This window comes from Chiloscyllium plagiosum, unplaced genomic scaffold (genome assembly GCF_037043375.1).
Source record: "Chiloscyllium plagiosum isolate Xiang-an unplaced genomic scaffold, Cpla_swu_hap1 HiC_scaffold_14, whole genome shotgun sequence".
Taxonomy (NCBI): Eukaryota; Metazoa; Chordata; class Chondrichthyes; order Orectolobiformes; family Hemiscylliidae; genus Chiloscyllium; species Chiloscyllium plagiosum.
Window position 1 is genome coordinate 58,571,375 of NW_028270152.1, and position 12,801 is coordinate 58,584,175.

At 50.3% G+C, this 12,801-nt stretch overlaps 1 protein-coding gene across 13 annotated transcripts in view; it reads right to left on the reverse strand.

Annotated features, from left to right (window-relative positions):
• chl1b (cell adhesion molecule L1-like b) overlaps window positions 1-12,801 on the reverse strand; it is a 900,313-nt gene that overhangs the window by 33,535 nt on the left and 853,977 nt on the right. The gene's annotated exons all lie outside the window — the stretch shown is intronic.

A 12,801-nucleotide genomic window follows, 5' to 3' on the forward strand; every position in this document is an offset into this window, starting at 1 on the left:
GCAAAGTTAAAAAGACAAACATCACAGTCTCTCTCCAAAGACTCTCCATAGCAGACCAGCTGATATGGCAGGAAAGAGTTACTTCACAAAATATCAGTTGTCAAATTGTCTTTGATCTGCTAATTTAAAGGTATTAAGTAACAAAGAAGAACCAAAAGTTCCCATAGCTGAATAGATACTTACACTTGAATGACATTTGTATAGAGTATAATAAGATAGGTATACTTTGCAAAATACTTTTGTCATTTTTAGAAGTACCAATAATCATAATTCTGAATGGAATGACACATTGAAATTGATTTTGTCTTTTATACATGCACAAGATTTGGCAGAAATTTGCGTAAATTATAATAAAACAAAATATGTTATCACGCTTAGCATGTTTACATTAATTATAGACAAAACATAATGATCTGTCTTGGATTCCCAAAATTTTCTTAAATGAAAATGTGAAGCATCAGAAATTTGTTCATCTGTGCAGAAAAACCCTCTGGCCTCAGGAAAATCCAACAAATGCTTCACAGCTCACAAGATGGATGCTTTTACGTGTGACTTCACATGCCACTGCTGTCTGTACAAACCCCGTTTGGGTTCATGGTGCTGCAAACCAGCATGGGAGGAGCATGAGTACAGATTGGGCCAGTTAGAAGGCTCACCTCAGCTCCTCAACACAACATCCCATCTCTCAACAGTGACGGATGGCAGTTTATGCTTCCTTGAATCATCACACCATGCTGTTCATTGGTTCCATGTTATCATAATACCCAATCAGAACAACTCTGCACAACTTATATCACCTCTCAATCCCTTCAGATCACACACGCCCACTCTGTAGAACTGTTATGCCTATATGTATATCTGTGCCCCTCAGATGACCCATGCCACCTCTATGCTCCTACTTATGCTCCATGTTCCCCAATCACCTATGCTTCCCTCTACCACTTCAAGTCCCCATGTAGCGTTCATATCTCTTCACCCAATATGTATGGTGCATAGTCGCCAGATTCTATGTCATTCAATGGAAAATATGTTTCCTTCCTTTAGAAAAGTAAAGCTCTTAGTGCTTAAGATTAGATTACTTACAGTGTGGAAACAGGCCCTTCGGCCCAACAAATCCACACCGACCCGCCGAAGCGCAACCCACCCATACCCCTACATTTACCCCTTACCTAACACTACGGGCAATTTAGCATGGCCAATTCACCTGACCTGCACATCTTTGGACTGTGGGAGGAAACCGGAGCACCCGGAGGAAACCCACGCAGACACGGGGAGAATGTGCAAACTCCACACAGTCAGTCACCTGAGGCGGGAATTGAACCCGGGTCTCTAGCGCTGTGAGGCAGCAGTGCTAATCACTGCGCCACCGTGCCACCCACCGTGAAGCTTCCAGATCAATGGAACGGAGAACAAAATGTATCATGTCATGTGAAAACAAAACTTGTAAGACTTGTAATAAACAAACAGAATCACGCACCAAAAGGACAACCTGTTCTGAGAACTTCTGGAAACTGTCATTCATTTTCAGAAAAACAGAATAGGTATTGTAATGAAATCCATTTCCATTTGAAACTCAACCAAGCATTTATAGTGGTCACAGCTAAGGGAAAAAACACAAGGTCTTCATTTCACTTTCAAGGCAAAGTGCCTATCAATCAATGCGAGAGAGAAAATAGTCAGACTTCTTTCAAGTGTACAGTTATTGCTCAAGAATTAACACCAGAATATAAGGTTGCAGGTAATTAGTTTGCTTCTAAGGACCAAAACCGATTTGTTTTCTTTAATAGAAACAAGGGCCATTTGAATTAAAATATAAAAGGTAATATCACAGGCTGACAGGAAATTTTGTTATTTTTTTTCACGACAAATTGGTGCTTTTTCCATTGGAAACACACTATACCGCATGTGACAAAATGTACGTTGCAAGGGTAGTCTTAAGGCTAAACTACAAGACAGGTTCCTGTGATGAATCATTGCATTGAAGGTATATTAAGGTTCTACTAAAGCACCTAATAGTGAAACTTGAATGTGTAAGAACATTCACACATACCTTTCAGAATGCTTCAGATTCATTAACTGGTTTTGCATTTTCTGCAGAGACTCTCAAACTCGGTGAGCTTCAAGTGAGCTTCCTGACCTCTCCACCACTCAATGAAAATAGTGTGTGGGAAGAAATCTGATTTTTTCCCCTTTCCCTCGAAGTCAGTAGGCACTAGTAACTGTGCCTTTACAAACTTACACTGACTGTCATTTGCAGCAAGCAGAGAAACGATTATTCATACCAGAGATAACTGTGGGCCTGATTATTGAGAAGAAATATCTGCTGTCACTGGTTACGATTGACTAGTAAAGACAACAATCACTTCCTCAATATCAGCAAAATAAAGGAGCTGGTCATTGACTTCAGGAAATGGGGTGGAGGACATGCCCCTATCAGTATCAATGGTGCTGAGGTGGAGACCTTCAAGTTCCGAGGAGTAAATATCACCAACAATCTATCCTGGTCCATCAATGTTGACTCTACTGTCAAGAAAGACAACCAACTCCTCCACTTGCTCAGAAGGCGAAGGAAATTCCACATGTCAACAATGCTTCTTACCAATTTTTTTTAGATGCACCATTGAAAGCATCTTATCCAGGTGCCTCACAGCTTGGGACGACAACTGTTCTGCCCAAGACTGCAAAAGATTTCAGAGTGTTGAAAGCACAGCCCAGTCCAACATTCAAACCAGCCTCCTATACAGCGACTCCATCTATACTTCCCACTTCTTCGGGGAAGTAACCACACAATCAAAGAACCCTCCCACCCTGGTTATACTCTCTTTCATCCTCTCCTGTTGGGCGGAAGATGCAAAAGTTTGAAAAGGTGGACCAACAGATTCAAAAACGGCTTTTTCCACGCTGTTATCAGACTTTTGACCAGGCCTCTCAGATATTTAGTTGACCTTTCTCTGCACCTTCTCTAACACTATATTCTGCTTTCTGTTCTATTACACTAATGTACTCATGTAAGGGACGATTTGTCTGGATAGCATGCAAACTATACTTTTCACTGTGTCTCGGTCCATGTGACAATAATAAGTCAAATTCAAATTCAAATAAATTAGAGCCAGGTAACCTTCACTGAAAGATTCGATAATTGAGATACCATCTGCACTGGGTCACATTGATGCACAATGCTGCATTTACCTTGTTACCAACATTGACAATTGGTCTACCTGCGTCAAACCCTGTGGTTTGTTTCTCTCCCTAGAATTGGCATTAGAGAATGGGCAAGAAGAAGGGCAACATGTGAAATGGAAGGGTGAAGGAAGCTCATGGGGAAAGAAATGAAAGTAGATGGCAGGATTAGTTTCGTTTTTTTTATGTCACAGCCTTCAGCATTTAGTGCTCGAATGCCATACAAATAGCAGCCGATAATCAACATTCAAATCCAGATCAAAACTTTTGGGGAATGCAAAGAATTGTTTTTTACATTGTTGCATTTCTTTTCCAAAATCTGAAGTTAAATACTTGGGACTGGGTACTTGGAAGAATTCTAACTGCTATTTCTCCACTTGTATTGTGCATTTGTGTGTGTGTGGGAGAGCAGTGTGTGTCCCTGTGTGTGAGAGAGAGAGCAGTGTGTGTCCCGATGTGTCTGAGGGAGAACAGTGTTTGTCCCTGTGTGTGTGAGGAAGAGCAGTGTGTGTCCCTGTGTGTGTGAGAGAGAGCAGTCTGTGTCCCTGTGTGTGAGAGAGAGAGCAGTGTGTGTCCCTGTGTGTGTGAGGGAGAGCAGTGTGTGTCCCTGCGTGTGTGAGAGAGAGCAGTGTGTGTCCCTGTGCGTGTGAGGGAGAGCAGTGTGTGTCCCTGTGTGTGTGAGGGAGAGCAGTGTGTGTCGCTGTGTGTGTGACGGAGAGCAGTGTGTGTCCCTGTGTGTGTGACGGAGAGCAGTGTGTGTCCCTATGTGTGAGTAAGGGAGAGCAGTGTGTGTATCTGTGTATATGAGGGAGAGCAGTGTGTGTATCGGAGTGTGTGAGGGAGAGCAGTGTGTGTCCCTGTGTGTGTGAGGGAGAGCAGTGTGTGTACATGAGTATGTGAGGGCCAGCAGTGTGTGTCCCTCTGTGCGTGAGGGAGAGCAGTGTGAGTATCTGTGTATATGAGGGAGAGCAGTGTGTGTATCGGAGTGTGTGAGGGAGAGCAGTGTGTGTCCCTGAGTGTGTGAGGGAGAGCAGTGTGCGTCACTGTGTGCGTGAGGGAGAGCAGTGTGTGTCCCTGTGTGTGAGTAAGGGAGAGCAGTGTGTGTATCTGTGTATATGAGGGAGAGCAGTGTGTGTATCGGAGTGTGTGAGGGAGAGCAGTGTGTGTCCCTGTGTGTGTGAGGGAGAGAGGTGTGTGTCCCTGTGTGTGCGAGGGAGAGCACAGTGTGTCCCGGTGTGTGTGAAGGAGAGCAGTGTGTGTCTGTTTGTGTGTGAGGGAAAGCAGTCTGAGAATCCGTGTATGAGGGAGAGCAGGGTGTGTCCTGGTGTGTGTGAGGGAGAGCAGAGTGTGTCTGTTTGTGTGTGAGGGATAGCAGTGTGTGTTCCTGTGTGTGTGTGGGAGAGCAGTGTGTGTCCCTGTGTGTGTGAGGGATAGCAGTGTGTGTTCCTGTGTGTGTGAGGGAGAGCAGTCTGTGTATCTGTGTGTGTGAGGAAGAGCTGTCTGTCTATCTGTGTGTGTGAGGGATAGCAGTGTGTGTTCCTGTGTGTGTGAGGGAGAGCAGTGTATGTCCACGTGTGAGGGAGAGCAGTGTATGTCCATGTGTGCGTGAGGGAGAGCAGTGTGTGTCGCTGTGTGTGTGAGAGAGAGAGCAGTGTGTGTCGCTGTGTGTGTGTGAGGGAGAGCAGTCTGTGTATCTGTGTGTGTGAGGGAGAGCAGTGTGTGTCCCTGTGTGTGTGAGGGAGAGCACGGTGTGTCCCTGCGTGTGCGAGAGAGAGCAGTGTGTGTATCTGTGTATGTAAGGGTGAACAGTGTGTGTACCTATGTTTGTGAGGGAGACCAATGTGTGTCCCTGTCTGCGTAAGGGAGAGCAGTGTGTGTCCCTGTGTGTGTATGTGAGGGGGAGCAGTGTATGTCCCTGTGTGTGTGTGAGGGATAGCAGTGTGTGTATCTGTGTGTGTAAGGGAGATCAGCGTATGTCCCTGCGTGTGTAAGGGAGAGCAGTGTGTGTACATGTGTGTGCGAGGGAGAGCAGTGTGCGTATCTGTGTGTGTGAGGGAGAGCAGAGTGTGTCCCTGTCTGCGTAAGGGAGAGCAGTGTGTGTCCCTATAAGTGTGTCCCTGTGTGTGTGTGAGGGGGAGCAGTGTATGTCCCTGTGTGTGTGTGAGGGAGAGCAGTGTGTGTCCCTATAAGTGTGTCCCTGTGTGTGTGTGAGGGGGAGCAGTGTATATCCCTGTGTGTGTGTGAGGGAGAGCAGTGTGTGTCCCTGTATCTGTGTGAGGGAGAGCAGTGTATGTCCCTGTGTGTGTGTGAGAGGGAGCAGTGTATGTCACTGTGTGTGTGTGTGAGGGAGAGCAGTGAGTGTCCCTGTGTGTGTGTGAGGGAGAGCAGTGAGTGTCCCTGTGCGTGTGTGTGTGAGGGAGAATAGTGTGTGTATCTGTGTGCGTGAGCAAAAACAGTGTGTGTATCTTGGTGTGTGAGGGAAAGGTGTTTTTCCCTGTATGTGTGAGGGAGAGCAGTGTGTGTATCTGTGTGTGTAAGGGAGAGTAGTGTATGTCCCTGTGTGTGTGGGGGAGAGTGGTGTGTGTATCTGTGTGTGAGAGAGAGAGCAGTGTGTGCCCCTTTGTGTATGAGGGAGAGCAGTGTGTGTCCCTATGAGTGTGAGGGAGAGCAGTGTATGTCCCTGCATGTGTGAGGGAGAGCAGTGTGTGTCCAGGTGTGTGTAAGGGAGAGCAGTGTGTGTATCTGTGTGTGTGAGAGGGAGCAGTGTAGGACCCTGTGTGTGGAAGGGAGAGCCGCGTATGTACATGTGCATGTGTGAGGGAGAGCTGTGTGTGTCCTTGTTTGAGTAAGGGAGAGAAGTGTGTGTATATGTGCGTGAGAGAGTGTGGGCAGTGTGTGTATCGGAGTGTGTGAGGGAGAGCAGTGTGTGCCCCTGAGTGTGTGAGGGAGAACAGTGTGTGTATCTGTGTGTGTGAGGGAGAGCAGTGTGTGTCCCTGTGTGTGTGAGGGAGAGCAGTGTGTGTCCATGTGTGCGCGAGGGAGAGACGTGTGTGTTTCTGTGTGTGTGAGAGAGAGCAGTGTGTGTCCTTCTGTGTGTGAGGGAGAGCAGTGTGTGTCACTGTATGCAAGAGGGAGAGCAGAGTGTGTCCCTGTGTGTGTGAAGGAGAGCAGCGTATGTCTACGTGAGTGTAAGGGGGAGCAGTGTGTGTATCTGTGTGTGTGAGGGAGAGCAGTGTGTGTCCCGATATGTGTGAGGGAGAACAGTGTGTGTATCTGTGTGTGTGAGGGAGAGCAGTGTGTGTCCAGGTGTGAGTAAGGGAGAGCAGTGTGTGTATCTGTGTGTGAGAGAGGGAGCAGTGTAGGACCCTGTGCGTGGAAGGGAGAGCCACGTATGTACATGTGTTTGTGTGTGAGGGAGAGCAGTGTGTGTCCACGTGAGAGTAAAGGAGAGAAGTGTGTGTATATGTATGTGAGAGAGTGGGCAGTGTAGGTCCCTGTGTGTGTAAGGGAGAGCCGCGTGTGTACATGAGTGTGTGAGGGCCAGCAGTGTGTGTCCCTGTGTGCATAAGGGAGAGCAGTGTGTGTATCTGTGTATATGAGGGAGAGCAGTGTGTGTATCAGAGTGTGTGAGGGAGAGCAGTGTGTGACCCTGAGTGTGTGAGGGAGAACAGTGTGTGTATCTGTGTGTGTGAGGGAGAGCAGTGTGTGTCCCTGAGTGTGTGAGGGAGAACAGTGTGTGTATCTGTGTGTGTGAGGGAGAGCAGTGTGTGTCCCTGTGTGTGTGAGGGAGAGTAGCGTGTGTCCTTGTGTGTGTGAGAGCAGTGTGTGTATCTGTGTATATGAGGGAGAGCAGTGTGTGTATTGGAGTGTGTGAGGGAGAGCAGTGTGTGTATCTGTACATGTGAGGGAGAACAGTGTGTGTATCTGTGTGTGTGTCCCTGTGTGTGTGAGGGATAGCAGTGAGTGCCCTGGTGTGTGTGGGAGTGAGCAGTGTGTGCCCCTGTGTGTGTGAGGGTGAGCAGTGTGTGTCCCTGTGAGTGTAAGTGAGAGCAGTGTGTGTACATGTGTGTGTGAGAGAGCGCCATGAGTGTATCTATATGTGTGAGGGAGAGCAGTGTGTGTCCCTGTGCGTGTGATGGAGAGCAGTGTGTGTCCTTGTGCGTGTGAGAGAGAGCAGTGTGCGTCACTGTGTGCGTGAGGGAGAGCAGTGTGTGTCCCTGTGCGCGTGAGAGAGAGCAGTGTGTGTCCCTGTGTGTGTGAGGGAGAGCAGTGTGTGCCCGTGTGTGTGTGAGGGATTGCAGAGTGTGTCCATGTGTGTGTGAGGGAGAGACGTGTGTGTTTCTGTGTGTGTGAGGGAGAGCAGTGTGTGTCCCTGTGTGTGTGGGGGAGAGCAGTGTGTGCCCGTGTGTGTGTGAGGGATTGCAGAGTGTGTCCATGTGTGTGTGAGGGAGAGACGTGTGTGTTTCTGAGTGTGTGAGGGAGAGCAGTGTGTGTCCCTCTGTGTGTGTGAAAGAGAGCAGCGTGTGTCCACGTGAGTGTAAGGGAGAGCAGTGTGTGTATCTGTGTGTGGGAGGGATAGCAGTGTGTGTCCATGTGTGCGTGACGGAGAGCAGTGTATGTCTCTATGTGTTGAAGGTGATCAGTGTGTGTATCTGAATGTGTGAAGGTGAGCAGTTTGTGTCCCTGTGTGTGTGAGGGAGTGCAATGTGTGTCCCTGTGTGTGTGAGGGAGTGCAGTGTCTCTCCCTGTGTGCGTGAGGGAGAGGAGTGTATGTCCCTCTACGCCTGAGGGAGAGCAGTGTGTGTGCATGAGGGAGTGCAATGTGTGTCCCTGTGTGTGTGAGGGAGTCATGTGTGTGTCCGTGTGAATGTGAGGGAGAGGAGTGTGTGTCCCTGTGTGTGTGAGAGAGAGCGGTCTGTGTCCCTGTATGTCTGAGGGAGAGCAGTGTGTGTATCTGTGTGTGTGTGAGGCAGAACAGTGTGTGGACCTGTGTGTGTGAGGGGGAGCGGTGTGTGTCCCTGTGTGTGTGAGGGAGAGCGGGGTGTGTCCGTGTGTGTGAGGGAGAGTGGTGTGTGTAGCTGCGTATGTGAGGGAGAGCAGTGTGTGAATCTGTGTGTCTGAGGGAGAGCAGTGTGTGTCCCTGTGTGTGTGAGAGAGAGAGCAGTCTGTGTCCTGTGTGTGTGAGTGAGAGCTGTGTGTGTCCCTGTGTGTGTGAGGGAGTCATGTGTGTGTCCGTGTGAATGTGAGGGAGAGCAGTGTGTGCCCCTGTGTGTGTGAGGGAGAGACGTTTGTGTACATGTATGTGTGAGGGAGAGCAGTGTGTGTAACTGTGTGTGTGAGGCAGAGCAATGTGTGTCCCTGTGTGTGTGAGGGAGAGCAGTGTGTGTATATGTGTGTGCGAGGGAGAGCAGTGTGCGTCCATGTGTGTGCAAGGGAGAGCAGTGTGTGTAACTGTGTGTGACGGGGAGCAGTGTGTGTATCTCTGTGTGTGAGAGAGAGCAGTGTGTGACTCTGTGTGTGTGAGAGAGAGAGCTGTCGGTGTCCCTGTGTGTCTGAGGGAGAGCAGTGTGTCCCCTGTGTGTGTGAGGGAGAGCATTGTGTGTCCCTGTGAGTGTAAGTGAGTGCAGCATGTGTATATGTGTGCTTGAGGGAGAGCAGTATGTGTATCTGTGCGTGTGAGGGAGAACAGTGTGTGTATCTGTGTGTGTGAGGGAGAGCAGTGTGTGTGAGGGAGAGCAGTGTGAGCCCCTGTGTGTGTGAGGGAGAGCAGTGAGTGCCCCTGTTTGTGTGTGAGGGAGAGCAGTGTGTGTACATGTGTGTTTGAGGGAGAGCAGTGTGTGTATCTGTGTGTGTGGGGGAAGCAGTTTGTGTCCCTGTGTGTGTGAGGGATAGCAGTGTGTGTCCCTGTGTGTGTGAGGGAGAGTAGCGTGTGTCCCTGTGTGTGTGAGAGCATGTGTTTCTCTGTGAGTGTGAGTGAGTGCAGCGTGTGTATAAGTGTGTGTGAGGGAGAACAGTGTGTGTACATGTGTGTTCGAGGGAGAGCAGTGTGTGTATCTGTGTGTGTGGGGGAAGCAGTATGTGTCCCTGTGTGTGTGAGGAATAGCAGTGTGTGCCCCTGTGTGTGTGAGGGAGAGTAGCATGTGTCCCTGTGTGTGTGAGAGCATATGTTTCTCTGTGAATGTGAGTGAGTGCAGCGTGCATATACGTGTGCGTGAGGGAGAGCAATGTGTGTACCTGTGTGTAAGTGAGAGAGAGCCATGAGCGTATCTTTATGTGTGAGAGAGAGCAGTGTGTGTCCCTGTTTGTGTGAGAGAGAGCAATGTGTGTCCCGATGTGTTTGAGGGAGAACAGTGTGTTTATCTGTGTGTGTGAGGGAGAGCAGTGTGTGTATCTGTGTGTGTGAGGGCGAGCAGTGTGTGTCCCTGCGTGTGTGAGGGATAGCAGTGTGTATCCCTGTGTATGTGAGGGAGAGCAGTGTATGTCCCGATGTGTGTGAGGGAGAGCAGTGTGTGTATCTGTGTGTGTGAGAGAGAGCAGTGTGTCTCCCTGAGTGTGTGGGAGAGAGAGCAGTGTGTGTCCCTGTGTGCGTGAGGGCGAGCAGTGTATGTCCTTGTGTGTGTGAGGGAGAGCACTGTGTGTCCCTGCGTGTGTGAGGGAGAGCACTGTGTGCATCTGTGTGTGTGAGGGAGAGCATTGTGTGTATCTGTGTGTGTGAGGGAGAGCAGTCTCTGTAACTGTGTGTGTGAGGGAGAGCAGCGTGTGTATCTGTGTGCGTGAGGGAGAGCAGTGTGTGTATCTGTGTGTGTGAGGGAGAACAGTGTTTGTCCCTGTGTGTGTGAGGGGGAGCGGTGTGTGTCACTGTGTGTGTGAGGGAGAGCGGTGTGTGTCCGTGTGTGTGAGGGAGAGCAATGTGTGTCCCTGTGTGTGAGAGAGAGCAGTCTGTGTCCCTGTGTGTGTGATGGAGAGCAGTGTGTGTATCTGTGTGTGTGACGGAGAGCAGTGTTTGTCCATGTGTGTGCATGGGAGAGCAGTGTGTGACCCTGTGTGTGTGAGGGAGAGCAGTGTGTGTCCCTGTGTGTGTGAGGGAGAGCAGTGCATGTCGCTGTGCGCGTGAGGGAGATTCGCGTGTCCCTGTGTATCTGATGGAGAGCAGTGTGTGTATCTGTGTGTGTGACGGAGAGCAGTGTTTGTCCATGTGTGTGCATGGGAGAGCAGTGTGTGACCCTGTGTGTGTGAGGGCGAGCAGTGTGTGTCCCTGTGTGTGTGAGAGAGAGCAGTGTGTTTCCCTGTGTGTGTGAGACAGAGCAATGTGTGTCCCGATGTGTGTGAGGGAGAACAGTGTGTGTATCTGTGTGTGTGAGGGAGAGCAGTGTGTATCCATGTGTGAGTAAGGAAGAGCAGTGTGCATGTGAGAGAGAGCAGTGTAGGTCCCTGTGTGTGTGCATGAAGGAGAGCAGTGTGTGTATCTGTGTGTGTGAGGGAGAGCAATGTGTGTCCCTGTGTGCGTGAGGGAGAGTAGTGTGTGTCCCTGTGTGCATGAGGGAGAGCAGTGTGTGTCCCTGGGTGTCTGAAGGAGAGCAGTGTGTGTTCCTGTGTGTGTGAGGGAGAGCAGTGTGTGTCCCTGTGTGCGTGAGGGAGAGTAGTGTGTGTCACTGTGTGTGTGAGGAAGAGCAGTGTGTGTCACTGTGTGTGTGAGGGAGAGCAGTGCATGTCGCTGTGCGCGTGAGGGAGATTCGCGTGTCCCTGTGTGTCTGATGGAGAGCAGTGTGTGTATCTGTGTGTGTGACGGAGAGCAGTGTTTGTCCATGTGTGTGCATGGGAGAGCAGTGTGTGTCCCTGTGTGTGTGAGAGAGAGCAGTGTGTTTCCCTGTGTGTGTGAGACAGAGCAATGTGTGTCCCGATGTGTGTGAGGGAGAACAGTGTGCGTATCTGTGTCTGAGGGAGAGCAGTGTGTGTCCATGTTTGAGTAAGGAAGAGCAGTGTGCATGTGAGAGAGAGAGCAGTGTAGGTCCCTGTGTGTGCGTGAGGGAGAGCAGTGTGTGTGTCTGTGTGCGTGAGGGAGAGCAGTGTGTGTATCTGTGTGTGTGATGGAAAGCAGTATGTGCATCTGTGTGTGCGAGGGAGCGCAGTGTGTGTCATTGTGTGTGTGAGGGAGAGCAATGTGTGTCCCTGTGTGTGTGAGGGATTGCAGTGTGTCCAGGTGTGCGTGAGGGAGAGATATGTGTGTCCCTCTGTGTGTGAGGGAGAACAGTGTGTCTCCGTGTGTGTGTAAGGGAGAGCAGTGTGTGTCACTGTATGCGTGAGGGCGAGCAGTGTATGTCCTTGCGTATGTGAGGGAGAGCAGTGTGTGTCCCTGCATGTGTGAGGGAGAGCACTGTGTGCATCTGTGTGTGTGAGGGAGAGCAGTGTGTGTCTTCCTGTGTGTGAGGGAGAACGGTGTGTGTACCTGTGTGTGTGAGGGAGAGCATTGTGTGCATCTGTGTGTGTGAGGAAGAGCTGTGTGTGTATCTGCGTGTGTGAAGGAGAGGAGTGTGTGGCCGTGTGTGTGTGAGGGAGAGCACTGTGTGTATCTGTGTGTGTGAGGGTGAGCAGCGTGTGCATCTGTGTGTGTGAGGGGGAGCAGTGTGTGTATCTGTGTTTCTGAGGGAGAGCAGTGTGCGTCCACGTGTGATTAAGGGAGAGCAGTGTGTGTCCACGTGTGAGTAAGGGAGAGCAGTGTGTGTATCTGTGTGTGTGAGGGAGAGAAGCGTGTGTCCCTGTGTGTGTGAGAGCATGTGTGTCCCTGTGAGTGTGAGTGAGTGCAGTGTGTGTGTATATGCGTGCGTGAGGGAGAGCAGTGTGTGTATCTGTGTACGTGAGGGTGAGCAATGTGTGTCCCTGTATGCGTGAGGGAGAGCAGTGAGTGTCCGTGTGTGTGAGGGAGAGCGGTGTGTGTAGCTGCGTGTGTGAGGGAGTGCAGTGTGTGTATCTGAGGGAGAGCAGTGTGTGTCCCTGTGTGCGTGAGGGAGGGACGTGTGTGACCCTCTTTGTGTGAGTGAGAGCAGTGTGTGTCACTGTATGCGTGAGGGTGAGCAGAGTGTGTACTTGTGAGTGTGAGTTGTGTGTATCCCTGTGTGTGTGAGGGAAAGCAATGTGTGTATCTGTGTGTGGGAGGGGGAACGGTGTGTGTGCCTGTGTGTGTGAGGGAGAGCAGTATGTGTCCCTTAGTGTGTGAGGGAGAGCACTGTGTGCATCTGTGTGTGTGAGGGAGAGGAGTGTGTGACCCTGTGTGTGTGAGGGCGAGCAGTGTGTGTCCCTGTGTGTGTGAGAGAGAGAGCAGTGTGTTTCCCTGTGTGTGTGAGACAGAGCAATGTGTGTCCGTGTGCGTGTGAGGGAGAACAGTGTGTGTACCTGTGTGCGTGAGGGAGAGCAGTGTGTGTCCATGTGTGAGTAAGGAAGAGCAGTGTGCATGTGAGAGAGAGCAGTGTAGGTCCCTGTGTGTGTGCGTGAGGGAGAGCAGTGTGTGTATCTGTGTGTGTGAGGGAAAGCAGCATGTGCATCTGTGTGTGCGAGGGAGCGCAGTGTGTGTCCCTGTGTGTGTGTGAGAGAGCAGTGTGTGTCCCTGGATGTGTGAGTCCCTGT